The sequence below is a fragment of the Pan troglodytes genome, chromosome 8, assembly GCF_028858775.2.
Source record: "Pan troglodytes isolate AG18354 chromosome 8, NHGRI_mPanTro3-v2.0_pri, whole genome shotgun sequence".
NCBI classification, from domain to species: Eukaryota; Metazoa; Chordata; class Mammalia; order Primates; family Hominidae; genus Pan; species Pan troglodytes.
The window spans coordinates 56,669,069-56,679,800 of NC_072406.2; positions in this window are offsets into that span (position 1 = coordinate 56,669,069).

Consider the following 10,732-nt stretch of genomic DNA (forward strand, 5'->3'; position numbering starts at 1 on the left):
TTCATCTGTATCATTTAAAATATCTTTGTAATAAACTGCTAAGCATAAGTGTGTCCCTGAGTTCTGTGAGCCATCCTAGCAAATTAACTAAACTGAGGAGGGAATCATGGGAAATCCAATTTATAGCCAGTCTGTCAGAAGCACAGGTAAAATAACCTGGGGCTTGTAATCACCATCAGAAGTAGGGGGCAATCTTGTGGGTCTCAGCCCTCACCCTGTGGGATCTGATGCTACCACTAGGGAGAGAGTGTCGGAATCGAATTGGAGGACTCACAGCTGGTGTCCACTGCTGCAAGACTGGTTACTTGCCTGGTGTGCTGGAAAAATCCCCTACAGAACCTGGTGTCAGAAGTACTCTGCTTTGTGAGAGTATAGGAGAAACTAAGTTTGTTTTTCCCCTCAATATTATTACATTCAAAATGTAAAAGAAGCATGAGCAGAGGGATAAGGGAGATAACTGAAAGGGTGTCAAAGGGGCAGAATAAAAATTAGTGGAGGATGGGGTTAAGGGAGCCAAAGAGAGTCTTTGGATTAGAAGAAAGGAATCATCATTGAATGATACTGAAATGTGAAGGAAGACGTCTACCACGTTCTCAGTTGATGACTTCTATTTTCTCTGAGCAGCAGGAGAGAAAGTTTTCTGAGAATGCATTTCAGAGATTGGAGGGCAGGGCTTCTGGGCAGCTTTCCAGCAGGATGCAGGGCACAGAAAGAGATAATCATATGTAATGCACTTTGAATAATTTCTGGTGAGGATTACACTTTCAATAGACGTGGCGAGCTGTTATAATGGCTCCAAATTGTTCAGCTTTGTGGTTTTTCTCTAACAGTGATTACACCTGGGATGTAAGCACAAAACAATTGGCAGATGATACGGCTTGGCTGTGTCCCCACCCAAATCTCAACTTGAATTGTATCTCCCAGAATTCTCACGTGTTGTGAGAGGGACCCAGGGGGAGGTAATTGAATCATGGAGGCTGGTCTTTCCTGTGCTATTCTCATGATAGTGGATAAGTCTCATGAGATCTGATGGGTTTACTAGGGGTTTCCACTTTTGCTTCTTCCCCACTTTTTCTTGCCGCTGCCATGTAAGAAGTGCCTTTTGCCTCCATTCTGAGGCCTCCCCAGCCATGTGGAACTGTAGGTCCTATTAAACCTCTTTTTCTTCCCAGTCTCGAGTATGTCTTTATCAGCAGTGTGAAAATGGACTAATGTAGCAGTTGTATTAATTCTGAGGGGATTTTGTCGAGAAATGAGATAGGAGAATAAGGGGATTGGGAAATTGGCAAGCGTGATAGAAATATTGTTCTCTGGAATCTTAACTGGCTTAAAAAAACCAACAAATAAAAGACAAGAGGAGGCTGCTAGATAACAAGAAAGGAGATGGTTCCCAAGCCAGAAAGTGTTGGTGATGCTAAGCCATTGGTGCAGAAGGACCGATTGAAAGGACTGAGGGAAGGCTGAGGAACAGAGAGGGATGTCTACATTTGGACACATGAATACGGCAGTCATGGGCGATGACAGTGGTCTAGGAAGCACCAGAGGCAAGCTGATAAAGTGGAATGGAGGTGAAGGCACTGGAAATGAGCTGATGGAGGGACTGAGAACTCAAGGTATAGGACCTGAACGTCAAATTCAGTGGTAGTTAGGAATGGGTAACATGACTTGGCCTGGTACAGTAGTCAAGTTCTCCAGAGAAACACAAGCAACTAGGAGATATATGTACACATATAGGTAAAGTTATTATGAGAACTAGCTCATGTGACTGTGGAGGCTGAGAAGTCCCTTGATCTTCCATCTGCATGCTAAAGAGCCAGGAAAGCTGCTGGTGCAATTCAGTCTGGGCCCAGAGGGCCAGGAGCCAGGAGCACTGATGTCTGAGGGTGGGAGAGGGTGGGAGTCCCGGCTAGAACAGTAGGCAAATGCCCTTCCTCCTCATTTCTGCCCCATTTGGGCCCTCAACAGAGTGGCTGGCTGGTGCCTGACCACGCTGGTGAAGTGGCTCTGCTTACTCAGACCACCAATTCAAACACTAATCTCCTCCAATCACAGCCTCACAGTCACCCCCAGAAATAACATGTTGCCAGCTACCTGGGCATCCCTTAGTCCAGTCAAGTTGACACCTAAAATTAAATGACTACATCTGGTTTCCCCAGAAAGCATGGCCGGAAACGGAGGCAGGAGTGAAAGTGCTGTCCTGGAGCACAGTGTCCAGGACACAGGAGCAAGGCGGGGGTGTGAAATAGGGAAAGAAGAAGAGCTGTGCAAAGTCTGTCATTGTGTCAGTCACTGCTGCAGGCAACTGTGTGCTTGATCCCAGGGACAGCGAAGGAGCTACATGACAGGGGTCTCAGGGATTTTTCTATAGAAGAGAAAGAAGGAAATGTTTATGCACCGGCTCCCATCCCCCATTGCTCAAAGAGCCCCACATAGGGTGTGATCCCCCTAAACTCTGTGTTGTGCACCTATGGGCACTAAGCAGGTTCACAGGGAAACCCTGGGGCAGAACACCAGAGGCACACGGCATGGAGTTGAGGGTGGCTGTCTCCAGGTCATATTGCATGGAGGGGCTGGTTCCTACAGAGCATAGCTGGAATGAGTGGCAGGTGCAGCTGAGGGCATTTGATGGGGTGTGCCCCAGAGACGCTCCATGAAGTCCACCCAGGGACAGTCACACCCACTCACGTTATCTGTTAAGTCCAATCTGCCACAGCATCAGTTTCAAGGCAGTGCCTGGCTATAACCTCTGCAAACATTTAACTTAAAAGTATCGGTGAAACAAGCTCCCGTCTCCACTAGTGCAGCTGACTGTGTGGCAATAACCAGTGTTTGCAGACTTCTCCTCCACGTCTGGGTCTGAAAGTCCCCCACACTAGCCAGTGCTTGGGCTGATCTGGGTAGCTTCTGGATTTGGGAACTTTGACCTTCGACCTTCTTACCCAGAATATCTAAGGCCTTGGTTGTCTTGCCCTTGTCAGGGGGCAGGGGCTGCAGTTGCCTGTTCACCATCCTCACTGGATATGGAGGCCACAAAGGGTACCCCAGGAAATCACTGCACTCCATATAAGACTCCTCCTTGAATCCATTAGGAAGTGGAAACTCTAGCTCCTCACAGCCATCGGGATCCAGGCCCTTCACCAGTTCCCTCTTGCCTGTTGGTTCACTGGCATCTGTGGCCCAAAGGTGACTGGGTGAGAGTCACGAATTTAAGCTGAGTAGAAGCCCTGTTGTGCTCACTTAGTAGAAGCTTTTCCCTTGACCACCACCTCCACCCCCTCTGCCACCCCTAACCCAGGGCCTCTGATCAGCCCAAACCTAAGGTTGCTGTGGCAGGAAGTGCACATTCCCCAGGGGTCATGGGGGTGGCCAGCCCTGCCCCTTGGCTCCTCCAGGAGTCTGTGTGGGTACACACCTCATGTGCCTTCTCCATACAGATTGGTCAACTTCCAGTGTGGCCACAGCTCTGCCAACAGGGAGGAATTTCCTTCACTTTCGTCCTCCAGGGATTCGTGAGTAGCAGGCATGGGCAGTCTACTTTTGCTGGTTGGTGCTGACGCACAGGGCTGCCCTATGTTGCCCAGGCCCAGTTCCGTCCCATGGCAGCTAATTGCAGGGAAACCCTGGAGTTGGCCAATGCCAGCTGAGAGCAAGGTATCAATGCAGGAGGCAGGGGCGCGGGAGCCTGGGCCATCAGTGCACATCATTTTCTCTTCCCCTGGGTCTGCTCGGGCTGGATCTTGAGCATCCCAGTTCCTGTGTGCAAAGGATTGCTGCCGTGCCCACCCAAGCTTATGGCACAGGGGGCATCCGACTGCATGCAGCCGTGCCTAGGAGCTCCTGTGGAGCCCAGCGTTGTGCCTGGAGTTGCTCTTCAAATATGAGTAATTCCTGCCACAGAAGAGGCAGCCCTGCCCAGATCCCAGGGGCCCATGCTGCAGCTCTGCTACTGGGGCTTTCCAGAGACTGGAGCAGAGGCATGCTCCATCGGATGCCGTGTGGCCTAGGGGCAAACTACATACAGCCAGGGCCTGCAGTACAGCCTTTTCTGGCTCTGAGCCCCATGCAGAGTTGGCAGCTGACTAGGTAATGTGATAAATAGATCAGATCAGTACTTCCAGGTGTGGTTTATATGGCATCGGAAATCCACGAGGCCTGGCAAAACCAGATGCCGTCTTAGTGGTAGGGAGTACAAGGTGCAACAGCATGTCTTTCACCCCAGAAGAAACGTCCCAGCATCACCCAGACCACCGGACCTATGAACTTTGCAATGGGCAAAACTGCTTTGGGATCTGCTTCCACCTTCTGGGCCTCATGTGCTGTGAATACCAGTAGAGTATGTCATGCTTCCAAGTCAGAGGACTTGGGTTGCACTGGGTGCCTCTAGAGGAAAGGTCAATTGAGTTGTGATTTCCAGCATTAGGGTTCTCAAGGCACAATGCATTTATTTCTATCTGAAGAATGGGACTATTAATGTCTTCCCTACAATCCTCCTACTGTTATTATGTGGGTCAAAAGAGGAAATACACAGGAAGCACTTTGTCAACTGTGAAGCATTGCTCAAATATTAAATGATTGATATTATTATCCTGTTCTAGATGTCTCATTGCTTTTTTTTTTTTTTTTTGGTGGGATTGGAGGCTTGAAGGAGGGGAAAGGCATGAGTTACGGTTGCCACTAACAGAGCTCAGGGCCAGAAAAATCCTGAAAATGAAGTGAACAGGGCAAACAGGGGCATGCTCCCATCCAGGTGAGCCTGTCCTGAAGCTTCCTCTACATTTCAGCTGGTGCCCTGGAATGGACAATTGAAGGGTGAAATGGAGGATTTCTAAGCCCTAATTATTTGACTGGTAGTTCCCTTAGGTGGAGCTATACCTACTCAAGCTGCAACCAAACTCACCCTGAATGGAAAGATGACCAAGCACTTCCTAAGCTCCATGTACTGCATGCGTGGCCTGCTCACTCCATGAAGCGGGCTGCCAGGTCAAGGCCCTTGGAGCAGACCTCTGAGGAGAAGGTAAGATGTCGTCTAGAAACTCAGCAGCAGCACACTATTTTGGGCTGGAAGCTTGGTCTGGGATGGATTGGATTTTCCTGAGGTCTCATTTTTCCTTGAGTAGAAGGTGTGCCCCAGAGCAAGCAATTTGACTTGGGCACAGATGACCAAGTGCCTGGATTTCTGGGAATGACAACCGGAGCATCACAACAGTTTAATGACAATGACACAGGAAGAGGCTCCAGGAGCAAACCTTGGGGGTTTGACTTCAGGAGTGAGTTCTGTCTGGCCTCCCCCGCTCTGTTGCAGGGCTGCACCATAGTTGAAGATGGTCGGGGGCCAAGCTGCTCCCCTGTGCACCGGCTTTCTGGGAGCAAATGTACGCTGGAAATCCAAGCCTTCCTCTTGACAGTGATTGAAGGAAATCACTGGAAATACAGCAGTATCCCTGGACACCGAACAAGCGTGACTTATGGGATGCAATCTCAAAGCAACTTTTATTGTCAGAGTGCTGATTTTTATTTTTTCCTGGTCCTGGATAAAAACTCAGCAGTCCTTAAGTTTTATTGAAAAGAAAATTTAGAAATTAGAAATTAGAAAAATATAGAAGCACAATACTAGGATAATGTGAGATTATGAAAGCACACAGGGACATTCATGCAGAAGCTGAATAGTGAAGAAGGACTGAGGGCAAAAGTGGAAACATTCTTCTTTCCAGGGCTGAGCCTCATGGTTTTGTGCAGCTGACATTAGGCCTGACCTGAGTAAAAAAAGTAAGTCTTCATGGGCGTTTAGGTGTCTGCAACTTTAGTGTGGTATATCTACTTATTTTCCCCAAAATCAATTTGCAGACTTTTGGAGAGAATAATGATAAAATGAAAATAGCAAGGAAAAATAACACTTGTAAAAGATTAGGAACGAATTTGATGGCATATTACTGCCTTTTAAAATTAATGACAATTCTAAAGCTGGTATAAAATGGACTTTATTTAAATAAACCTGATCACATTGTAAATATCTTAAGAAGAAACAGTTTTCTTTGTATCATACTGTAATGTTAGTTTGCATGAAAAGCTCTGTGGTGCAGTGGCAAACAGGGCTAAGGATGTTTGCTGATGTCGCAGTGGAAGTATTAGGTATTGCATTGTAAGTAAAACATACACAGTAAAAGTTCACATGTCTGTAAACTATCCCCATATTATTCTAAATTTCATGGATTTTCAGTCTGAACTAGAAATCCACAGGAATCCTATCACTTGTAAACCTGGAGCTCGCTCCTGTCTTCACCCTGTCTGGCTGGTGTTTCATCTCAGAGAGTGATGTGGCTTTAAGGCAGAGGGCTCCAAGCAGATGGGCTGGCTGAGATGTTCAGTTTATTTGCTTTTGACCATGGAAAGTTATATCCCCTTTCCAAACCTATATCTTCACCTGTAAAATAAGGATAAAAAAATAGCACCTATTTCAAAGAGTAACTGTAAGAGAGAAATGAAACAATACACGTGATGTGCTTATTTGCATTGAGCCTAAAACTGAGGAGAGTTGATAAATGACACCTATTTCTATTTTTCCTCTTATGAGAGACTTTCATCAGAGTCTGAGTGAGCTGACTCAAAAGACATTATAAAGCACCTGCTTTGTGCAAGACATGTGGGGATTTGGACCATCACAATGATTTAAAAAAAAACCAAAAAACAAAAAACAGAGAAATGGTAGAGGAGCAGCCGTTGGCACTTTAGGAGTGTGAAAAGCACAGCACACACATACAATGCATGCACCCACAGCCCATAAACATCCATACCCCCTCCCACGTGAATGCCAGAGCAGAGCGCTTGGCTCATCCACGTTCCCTGTGCTCCCCCCATTTTCCAGCCTCCCTCACAGTCAGGTCAGATGTTCCGCCCAGTGGCCTGTGGGCGGCTGTGAGAAGGGTCACCTCCAGGTTGAGCAGGTGGGAGCCCACAAGCTTCCTTTGTCTTTGCTGCTTTGACCTGGGAGGCCATGGACCTGGGTCACATAGAGCAAGGTGAAGGAGGCTGCCTGACTCAAATTGAATATTGTGTGAGAAATAAACTTTTGTATATTGCGATGGTGATACAGGGGTTGGTTTTAAGAGCTAGTTGAGTGTCAGTCATTCTGCGATGTTCATCAATTACCTAAAAGGTTTCAGCTCTTGAATGACCACTGAGTGAGAGAACAATATCCAACAGCTGCAAAAGCAGACAGCTCAGATAGGGTTTCAATAAATGATGCACCCATTAAGAGGCACCGCTGGAAAGACCATCCTGACAGTGAGCTCTTACAGCATCCACCCAGCCTGTATTTGGAGAAACCATCTTTTCCTTCCCACAGTGGCTTATGCCATGTTGGAGACCCTCGGAAACTGGATTCTTCCCTTATCGCCTTCTGGCCCTCCTGATGATTGAGCCTCATGACCCCCAAATCCAGACGTCCAGAACATGAGATGTGGCTTCTTGGCAGGAGGTAGTGAGGGATGTGCGAAAGATTCAGATGAGTCCCAGCCACAGGCAGAGGCTGTGACAAGGCAGCTGGGGATGGGCAGGACTGTTGCCGGACCGTCTACACAAGCCCATTGGAAAATAGCAACTTGTGGCGTTTAGGCTGTGAACAGGATCAAAGGGGGTCAAAGTCTCCTAATGGCAACTGGGAACAGGGAAGAGCTAAGAGGCTGGCAATTACAACATGGGCAAAGTGCAGGTCCACTCAAAACAGTAGCCAGCAGGTAGCCGTGTCTGCTGTGTGCTAAGCGTCTTACCTACATGATCTGTTTTGATCATTCTGATAACCTTATGAAGTAGGATTGATTACCTGTTAATGATGAAAAAACATTGAGGTTCAAAGATGGTAAGCAATTTGCCCAAGAATTACAGAATGATTAAATCTTGGAGCCAGATTCAAGATGAAATTCCTCAGACTCAAAAGCACTTACTCTCTTCACTTGGGCTCATTGCATCCCAAGAAGGAAAAGACATGAAACAAAATGGATGGCTTAAGAAGCCGGCATGGCCATTACCTGTGTGACTTGGCAGGACATCATGTTGGGATTTCAGAAGGAGGCCAGTAGGAAGAGGAAGCTGGAAATAGATGTGGCAGAAGCAGCAGGATCCAGGCCAGGGTCGCTTTCGAAGGTGAAATCTATTCTGCTAGTCTGGGCAATGGTAGCAGTTTCCAGTACCTGCAGGTGGACTACGAGGCAGTGAAGTGACATTCTCGTTCCACCTGATCTGTTTAGCACCTTGCTGGATGTGTAGGGCAGAGTCTCACCTCCTGAGAAGGGGTCTGGGCAGGACTGCACAGGGCATCATGCCTTCCACCTGGACCTCTGGGCAGGGCTCCAGGCTCTGCGGGTGGACTGGATGCAATTCGGAACATGGAGACAGACATGTTGCCTTCCGACTAGGGAGACCTGGCAGAGCTTAGGGGACCCTGACAGTGCAGAGACTGTGAGGGAGTCTAGGCTCGTCTTGGGCTGCATGGCCCCCCTGAGCAGCAGCAGGGACTGCTCTCTGGATGGCAGGGCTAAGCCTGCAGATTCTGGGGCTGCTGAGTGCCTACAGCCTAGGGTTGCGGAGAAAGTAGCACCTGACACCGGTTCAGAGGAGACAACCTGCCACTCTCTGAGTTACAGGCTGCATTTCACTTCACTTGAGGGTCCGATTCCGGATGGAATATAGGGCCATTAGAGGCGAGGACTGAGGGTCGGGAAGGCTGGAAGATTTGTTGGAAGGTCAGTGATGTGGCTGTTGACGTGCATGAAAATGAAGATGATGAACCAGGTACCTGACATCCGGCAGTTTATAGACAGCAGATCCCTAAAAGGGTGGGGCAGGAGGCAAGGTAGCTGTCCCTCGATACCTACAAGCTGTGAACAGAGTCCCCAGGACCCGTCCCTCTCTTGGGAACCACAAGCTGATGACTCTTTGGCTCCCACTGGTTTTGCTTGGCTTGCACAGGGTTAAAAGCTGAATTTAAATGTCCTGGGTGGGGCCTGTGTTTTCCAGGCCCACCAGTCCCATCCGATACCCAGACACCTTTACTCAGGTGCGCCACCTGCCTGGGTTGTGGGTGTCTGGGAACTGTCACGGGAGTGCCGCCAGCCCGGTTTTGTTGTCCCTTGCAGAGGCGGTGGTCCAGCCTCAGACTCTTAGCTGCAGGACTGACAGTGAAGTGAGAGCATGCCTTGCCCTTCCCTGCCTCCCCTCTGCAAGCTGTTTCCCCAGGACAGGACCCAGAAATGCTCCCCCAGCAGCCCCACCACCATCCTGCTCAATCTGGAAAGGGAGAGCAGAGAGGAAAAGAGGAGAGAGTTTGTGGAGAAACAGGGTGAGACAACGATTGGAAGTGGGCAGGGAAGACCAAGGGAAAGATATGGCCTTCTCCTGGGAGTCCAGAAGTGATTCTGTTATGTCTGGGAGCTCCCAGACATGTATTTTCCAGGTCCTGGGATTTTAGTTACAAAGTTCTGCATGACCTGTGAGTGAGGTGGGCTGGTAGCACAGGGCTAGGAGTGATGGTTCACACACGATTCTTCAAGGGGCTGGTAGAGGGGCGCCTCCGAGAGGGGGAGCTTCAGGGCCAGGGAAATACGAAGACCCGAGCAGAGCTGAATGAGTTAGAACAGGGGGAGGTTGTTCTTCTTCACTGCCCAGCCTGCCCCCATCCCAGCTGCCGGCACACGAGCTACTGAGACCCAGGCGTGTGGCCAGTCCACAGGAGGTGGGCTGTGAGTGTGAAATGCACGGCAGACACACACGAGCTCAAAGACCTGGCCTGAAGAGAAGAAAGCAACCGATCCCATTAATAAGTTATGTGAAGGTTACATGCTGAACTGATAATATTTTGGATGTATTAAGTTAAATAAATTATATTACATGATTTTACTAGTTTCTCTTTACTGTTTTTTTTTTTTTTTTTTTTTTTTTTTTTTTTTTAGTGTGGCTCCTAGAACATTTGAAACTATGTATGTGCTTTATATCACACTCTATTGGACAATACTAATCTAGGCTCTTCTTAAAGCTCCAGGAGCAAAATATACAAACACAGAAGAAAACACACACGTGCACGTGGACACACACACACACACACACACACACACTCTAGAGGGTTTCAGGCAGCTCCAGCAGCTGGAAGACAAGACTGCTCGAGATAAGTCTGTTGAAACTGTGATAAATTAAAAAATAACGCAGACCACCCCCGGCCCTTGGGGAGCTCCTGCTAGTGCTCAGTCCCCATTGCGCTAGCGCCTGACTCCTCTTTTCCTGCCCTCGCCTCCAGCCCAGTTCAGGCTGCTTCCCACTTTCTGAATGCCACCACAGACTCAGGGTGTCAGATGTGCTGGGGGAAAACAAGCGCTTACATTTCAGAAATAAGAAATCTTTTTCTCAGGCTTTGGGGTTAATGGTATGAGAGTTTCTGCATTCCAGCTGCTGTGCTGGGTCTCTGGCAGGCCAGCTGTTCTCTGCTCCAATGGAAAACATAACTAAGTAGTCATTTCAGTGTGTAAAAAGTTCAGCAGAATTGTTGGAGCTATCACCATAAATCAGAAATGACTTTCTTTAGGGACTCGATTGCCACTTGATTTAGCATTTCCTGGCACCTTGCCTATCATAGAATGAAGCCATGATTGCTTCCTATACAGAATGTTATCTGTAAAACATCTCACCAGAAGCCCACAGAACGCTGACCAGCCTGCAAGTTTTGATAATCTATGGCTGGCCTTGG